Below are 8,197 nucleotides of genomic sequence, written 5' to 3' on the forward strand. Positions count from 1 at the left end.
CATAACAATTTCAGTCTCCCTTATCTTGTGTCATTCCTTGCCCTCTACCTGTGTCCTTATCTTATAAGACTATGTCTCCAGCCCCCATAAGAAACCCTAAAATCATCCTACAGTCTGTATAGCTTTTTGTCTATATAAGTCTGGTTTCTTCCCTACATCAGTGCTTTTGTTTAGCTCCTTGCTAAATCCCGGGCCTGCTGCTTTTGCATCAATAAAACTCCCAATGGCTACAGAGAAGGTCTAAGTGATGAGCCAGCTCTCCCAACTCTGACCTCATCAATATGTGTGTAATGACTTGTTTACAGTATGATACTATGCAGTTACATGATGCAATATTCCATCATCAAAATTTCAATGAAGGAAAAAATCCACAAATTTAGAATAAATTATTAAATTTAAGATGCATCATTTAAAAACATGTTATATCTTTTTGAAGTGACACAAATTAGAACATTAAAAAAACATTAAAAGGTTAAAGAAAGTAGATTTCCAGGGGAGCACTGAGTATTTTTCTTTCAAAGGGGGTAGTAGGCCAAACAAGTTTGGGAACCTCTATTCTGGGCACTGTGCTTGGTGCTGGGATACAAAGAAAAAACCCGCTTTATGTAGGGGAAAGGACATGTACACAGTGGCAGGTCATTGAGGACCTATATCCCCCTGATTCCCTAGGGTTTGAGTAGCTCCCCTGGATAGCCAAGCATTGATAACTGAAAAGCTCGTCTCCATCACATTTTAAGAATTGGAGAAGTCCAGGGAGATGAATGAGTTGTGAGGGAGAAGAGCTGTAGCAAGGGTGACTTCCTCTGAGGAAGTGAGGACAAGATAGGATGGGCAGTCTGGTGAACTTCACATGGGTTATCCTACAACCACCACCATTGCTTCTGCCATTGGGGTCATAATCACAAGGGTCTGGGCAGTGGAGTGAATTTTGAGACACTAAAACACTAAATTTTTAAGTTATATGAAAGCCAAATGGAACAGCTACACAGTGGTTGAAACTGTTTCTGCCACTACTGAGAACAGAATCCACACTTGCATATTCTTTCACTTGCACTCCTGTTGTCTCCCTTTCTTAGGAAAGAAATGAACTTATTTCCTTATTCATGTATCTGAAAAGTTTGTTTTACTCTCTGTTTTGCTATTCTATGAGATACAGTGGTTAACCACTGAGTCACTGATCTGAATCTGTGTCTTTGCATGGTGGTAACAGAGGGAGATGCAACAGATGGCAACTAGTACTAATAGCTAGCATTCATGTACTAGCTTTTAGGCTTGCAAAGCACTTTATAAATATTATCTCAGGTTATCATCATAGTGATAATGCTGGTCTTGCTAAAGCATCACCAGTGCAGATGAGCTGCCTGTGTGTTTCTGCTCCCTGGGGTCCAGAGGCAGTGTGGGCCTCATGGTGGTGCTGCTGGAAGTGCTGCTGCTGGAGACCACTTTGGGAGATGTTGTTGATTTGTGTACAGAGTAGTGGCTGCAGGCTTGCTTGAATTTTTTGAAGTTGTGCAAAATAAATTGTGTCATTCATAATGTCCAGAGAGATTTTATTATACAAATTGGTGATCATATGGGTTGTTGCTGTGTTTGTCCTTCATTCTCAAAGAGGACCATGACACCAGGGAAATGATGACATGACTTGAACTTGACTTTGATTTGAGTGAGGGAGGGCTGGATCCTATGGGTACGGGGCCATGGAAGGGAGTCAGTTTTTGTGCAACTGTATGGTGATCAAGCAAGGCTTATTTGAGGCAGAAAAAATGCCAAGAATTAGGGCACCATATCTATAGTGAAGAATGGCAATGATCATCATGGATCTCCATTTCTTATTACCACAGGAGACAATCTAGATGACCTTGATCTGTTGTGTGTACAGTGTTTGGTGAAATAACAAAAGGAATGGATGTATCCAAGAAAATGAATGAGACTTTTGTTGACAAAGACTTTGTAACTTATTAAGATGTCAGGATATATCATACAGTGATTTTAGAGGATCTATTTGATGACTCAGCTGATGTACCAATTCCTAACTGATCAGTAGAGCCAACCAAGGAACAACTAGACAGTGGCTGAATAGAAGCAGATGAAGAAATAGATGATTTCAAAGGGAGATCAGCTGAAGAAACCAAAGAAGTAATGGCCAAGAAGGAGGGGAGAAAACCTCAGGTTATTCTTTTAGAAATGGTGAGAGATTTACCTGATGCAGATATCAAACCTCCAGAAAATGTCCTGATTGCGTGCAAATTGAATCCAGTGACCACAGATGAAGATCCGGAAATAATAATCTCAAGATTTGGGCCCATAAAAAGCTGTGAGGTTATTCGTGACTGGAAGATGGGAGAAACCCTTTTGTTATACGTAACTTTGGCCCATCAAAAAATTAAATAAATATCTCATTTTATCCTCATAAAAAGGTAGGTGCTCTTATTATGACTAATTAATAGTAGGTAACATGTATGTAGTGCTTACTATGTGCCAGGCACCTTATACATATTATCTCATTTGATCATCACAACAACCCTGGGACGTACATGCTATTCTTCTCTTCATTTTACAGATGAGCAAATTCAGGCCAACAGAGATTAAATGACTTGGCTAGGATTCTGAGGCTAGATTTGTACTGAGATCTTCCAGACTCCAGGCCAGGCCCTCTAACCATTGTGTCACCAAGCTGCCCCAAAATGTTCAGTGGGAATAGATAATGAGAGATTTTTTTATCACTGTTGGGACTATCCCAACACGGAGGCTCAGCCTTGTGTAGAAGAGAGAATGGTTGATTCATTATTTCATAGCATTCCCAAAGAGGAGGTAGATCTGGACCAGTGCTAGGCAGAAAAGGCAAAACAGCTTCTGCTGGAGGAAAGTTTGTAAGTGAACTAGAATGAGTCTTTCCTAGGTGATTGACTCAAGTACTTCCCCTTTCCTGTGATACCACTCACAAGAGGATGAGGACAAGAAAGAGAGAGTAACTCGACCCCTGCTCAAGACCCAAGTACTTACCTTCTATTCCACAGAGCTGTTTCTCATATATATGTCTATGTCTATGTCTATGTCTATGTCTATGTCTATGTCTATGTCTATGTCTATGTCTATGTGTATGTATAATATATGTGTATGTATATATGTGCATATGTGCATGTATATTTACATATATGTATGCATATACACATACACATGTATATACACATGCATATACATATCAGTGTATGTATATCTGTATGTATGTACATATTGTATATCTATGTACACATATGTATATACTATGATCTCTAAGGTCCCTATTTGAATCATATGGCTCCCAGAGTATAAATGCTTTGAACATACTCAGAAAATGAAGAATGGCACGATGCATGCATTGCCAGATCTAGCTCAGTGTTTGGGAGGCTCTGAAGGAAAGTATGGGAAAGAAGAGGTATTAGACTGATTCCCAAACTGAGGGTCTACAGAGCCATGGTGTATGCCTACGAAACCTGGACAGTCTACCAGCACCATGCTAGGAAACTGAATAGCTTCCATTTGAATTGTCTTAGGAAGAATCTGAAGATCACCTGGCAGGATAAGATACCAGACACTGAGGTCCTTACTTGAACTAAATGGAGCAAGCATTCATATGGTGGTCAGAAGAAGCAATACAAGGACACTCTCAAGATCTCTCTCAAGAACTTTGCAATTCATAGTGTGACATGGGAGACACTGGCACAGGATCACTCAGCATGGCGTGCTCACATCAGAGAAGGTGCTGTGCTCTATGAGCAAAGCAGAATCGAAACAGCTCATGAAAACTGGAAACTTCAAGGAAACGCAGGATGTGCAAATTTAGAGTAACCACCCCAAATGTTCACATGGATTATTTGTGCCCGACCTGTGGTAGAACATTCTGAGCTCCTATTGACCTGATCAGCCACGGTTGGACACATTGAAACTTGACTCTAGCGTAGTGATGTCATTTTGGTCCTCTTTGAGAATGAAGGACAACAATCTATCTTTCCAGAGCACTAAACCCTGGAAGTCTGGAAAAGGCTAATCCATTAGCACAAGGGGGAGCAATTTGTAACAGCTAAGGATTAAGAAAGGGCTATGGTTTTCTCAACTGGAAGATCTGAATAATAGAACATCACGTCTGGAAGGGACCTATTCTAGACCAGTGCTCTCATTTCATGGATGAAGAAATGGAAGCTCAGAGGAGTAAAGTTACTTGTCCAAGGACACACAGCAGGTTAGTGGTAGAAAAGGGTCTAGAACTCAGGTCTCCTGATTCTCAGTCCACAGCTTTTTTCTATTGCATCCCAGTGCTGGAAGAAAATAAGGGGAGAAATGGTTTTTTTTTTAATTTTTATTTATTTATTTTTTTTTTTGTGCAATGATGCTTGAAGTTTTCAGTTTTCATGACGTCAGGAACAATTCCCTAAATTAATGCAAAAAAGAAATCCATGAAATTCCTCATTGGATTGTATAGTTCTCCAATCTAATTTCTGCTGCCAGAAGAAGTTTTTTTTATTTTGTTAAGTTTAAGCAGATTTTCCCTTCTGCTACTTTCTGATAGCAATGATATGGCTCTTGCTGAGATGAACTAGCAGCTGTATGAATGTCGTGGAAAAATTCTGAATGCATAGTTTAAAGACCAGGTGAAGTTGTGGCTCTGCTACTTGACTGATAAATGACCCGGTATAATAATAATAATAATAATAATAATAATAATAATGAAATAATAATAATAATAATGTTGTTGACGATGATGATGATGGTGATGATGGTGATGATAATGGTGACTTTTGGGCGTCAGATGTATGATTTCCTTGGTACAAGGAACTCCTAGTATGGAAACTCCCTCTACTCCAGGAGATCTGCTGCTACTTTGCATGTGATAGTCTCTTTGCCTCGGGACATGGAGAAGTTAAGTGACTTGCAGAGAGTCACAAAACTAGGATAAAGACAGGACTTGAACCCAGGTCTTCATGACTCAGAGGCTTTCTATCTATCCACGACATCATGATTCCTCTCACCTAATATTTGTAGCATACTTTAAAGTTTTCGGAGCTCTTTATATATATTTATATGTTGTCAGTTCACCCCTCTGGGTCTCAGTTTCCTCATCTGTAAAATAGTGATCTCTGAGGTCTCTTCCACTGCTGACAGTATGTGATTCTCTCATCTCTACTATGGACACCTCCCACAGGGTAATAAGCCACACTAAAGTATTAATGTTCAATGGTTGATGGTGTGAGAGTCAATCACAAACCCCCAAACCTACCCCCTTGGGAAAGAAAACAAATGTTAACGTGGGGGAAGAAACCATGTTATTAATATAGTTGCATTTAGCTATTTAAATAAGAATTGCACTGGAAAAAGCCACTCATTAAATCTTATGGTGCTGCTACCTCATAGGAGTTTGTTGGGTCATCATGCCATGGGCTGGGAGGGTGGTGGTGGGAGGCTCAAAGAGAAGGGGAGAAAGGGAAGCAGAAGTGCCACGTATTCTTAATGATTGTTTACAAATCCAGTCATTTTCCTGGTCCTCTGAAGCCTCATCAAGTAAATCTCAATGACCAAAAAGACCGTGGGGCCTTGGAGGTACATACTGCAAAATACCCAATAAGCTATGAAAGGTCTTAGACATCAGACATAAAAAAGTCTGCCTAAGGGGATTATATTCATATTTACAGAGTGGAAATTTCCTGCCCCATGCACAGATAAAGGGTGCATTGGAATTAGAAGAGGATAATAAGCATATGCTACTCATCTATACCAAATGTACATGTATATGCATATATATATAAATTAATGTATGATATATAAACATAATACTATGTATATGAAACATAAACAGTATTCTGAAATATATAGACACCAAATTTAGAAAATGTATAGATGTGTAACATATACTATATACATGCGTAAAATATATATAATCCATAGAGATGCTATATATGTGTACTCTATAATTAAATGTGTATTATAAGGGTAATAATAACTATGTATCTGTATTTCCATAACAACCCCTTCATATAGAAAATGTCTCCTTTATGTGTAAGAGGGATCAACTCTATGACAGTAAAAGAAATAATGATCTTGGTGTAACAGATAGTGTAGCCCCCAGGGGAAAGTTTCTTTTGACAGTACACCATTGGATGACAACCATTCCCAAAGGAAACTAAAAATTAACAACATAGCCAACAAGTTAAAATCTCGGTTTCATAGGATGCAAAATGACACAGCATGATTAGTCCTGTTTCCATTCCTTGTTCTAATCGCTTTTTTTCTTTTTCTTTCCTTTCTATTTTTTTAGTAGTAATAAACTCCAATGGGAATAAAAATAATGTTACCTGAAGTGTGTTGCTACCTTGCAATCCCAGTTCTTAAAACTGGTAGAGAGACTGCTGTTGGTGTAGCAAGCACAATCAGACCATGATAGACTTTGTTTTTCTTCCTTGAATAATTGTCAGGCAAAAAGCTGACCTTTGGGACATATCTATTCCCTACTATGTTAAGTGCGTATGTTACCTTCCCTTCTGTACCCAACATGCACACACACTCTCATTCTCATCTTACAACTATACACCCTTCTAGCTGTATCAGGGATGCTGAGGACCAGTAGGTTTTGTTTTGTTTTTTTTTAAAAGGAAGAAAAAGGAGAAACAAGCTTACCCTTATGCTGATCAAACATAGACGAGGTGCTAAAATCCATGGTGTCGTAGATCACACTGGCTTACCATTCGGACTGGACAAAAATCATCTTCCAGGTCTCTAGAGTGGAAAAAAACCACACTGCACCATCGCACACGTTTGAGCCCATAGAACACTCACTGATAGCTGTGGTCAAATCCTCTCATGTGAAAATTAAACATGTGTTTCAGCTTCAGGTTGTTGTCAAGGCAAATCAAAGGGACTATGTATAAGCTGCCAAGGAAATACTGGGCTAGGGATAGAATCTCTTTCAATGGCCTCACTGGATAGCTATATTAGCATGAATGTGTGTGTGATTGTGTGTGAGTGTGTGTGTGTGTGTGTGTGTGTGTGTGTGTGTGATGGGGAGAACCATCCCCAAACCCCACAATGTTATATGTGGGGGGACAATCTGCCTTTTCTCCAGGCTGGGAAAGGTGCTGCAGGTCACCCTGAATCAGCAGCATGAAGGCTGTTTTAAACAAACAGAAATCTCAATTGGTGAGTGAGGACTCACAGTGCCACACGGAGCATGTGCAAAACTGCCAATGCAGTTCAGATACTGATTTACTCCTTGTTGGATGCAAACAGCATTCAGAGTGCAGCGTGCTCAGAGAGCGCTCTCTCAATGGACTACAATGTAAATAGTGTAGCATCTGGGAAGGCCGTGTGTGAATTTATTGACCGTCATCTATTAACCTCCTCTTTACCTTTAGCAGCGATCTTTGAATTTTGGGAGAAATTGAATAGGAAAGGAGGTGGCTTTTATAAAGATTACATTCCAGGGTTCAGAGATGAAGAATTAAAGGGATACCCTCAAAGGCAGGGGATGGATCTGACACGTTACAAACAGCCCTACCATATTGTGACAATGATGGTGATCACCCCCAGCTGTAACAATTCAAGAAGCAAGTAATTCACTTTGAGACCATAAGGAATAATAAGGCAATGTGATACTTTAACAGTAACATCCGGGCTGAATTCAATGCTCTGCCAGTCCACTCTCCCACTGCGGTTCCCAATCCTAGGACTCACTGGTTTTCACAAAATTACATCCCTCCTAACCAAGAGTATATATACATACATAACATACATATATATACATATATATATGTATATATACATACACACACATACACACATACATATACATACACACACACATATATATACATATATACACATATACATATATGTATGTGAATATATATTAATTTAATATTTTGTTTGTCCCCAATTACATGTAAAAACAATTTTCATCATTTGTTTTAAACTGCTGAGTTCCAAATTCTTTCCTTCCCTCCACTACCTTTCACCCCGCACTGACAAGGCAAGCAAGTTGATATAGGTGGTACACACGCAGTCATGCGAAACGTATTTCCGTGTTAGTCATGTTGTGAAAGAAAACACAGACAAAAGAAAATCCCAAGAAAAACAAGGAAAATAAAGACAAAATATGCTATTGAAAAATGTTTAACTACCATCTAAGAAAAAAAAAGCTTGCACAACACACTTTTAAGTTTAATCTGCT

The 8,197-nt window shown here is 39.1% G+C and overlaps 1 pseudogene; it reads left to right on the plus strand.

Moving 5' to 3' along the window:
* The first annotated feature begins 1,405 nt into the window (after positions 1 to 1,405).
* Positions 1,406 to 2,391, plus strand: LOC118839329 (annotated as a pseudogene).
* Positions 2,392 to 8,197: the final 5,806 nt, after the last annotated feature.

Source organism: Trichosurus vulpecula, chromosome 1 (assembly GCF_011100635.1).
Source record: "Trichosurus vulpecula isolate mTriVul1 chromosome 1, mTriVul1.pri, whole genome shotgun sequence".
In the NCBI taxonomy this organism is placed as follows: domain Eukaryota; kingdom Metazoa; phylum Chordata; class Mammalia; order Diprotodontia; family Phalangeridae; genus Trichosurus; species Trichosurus vulpecula.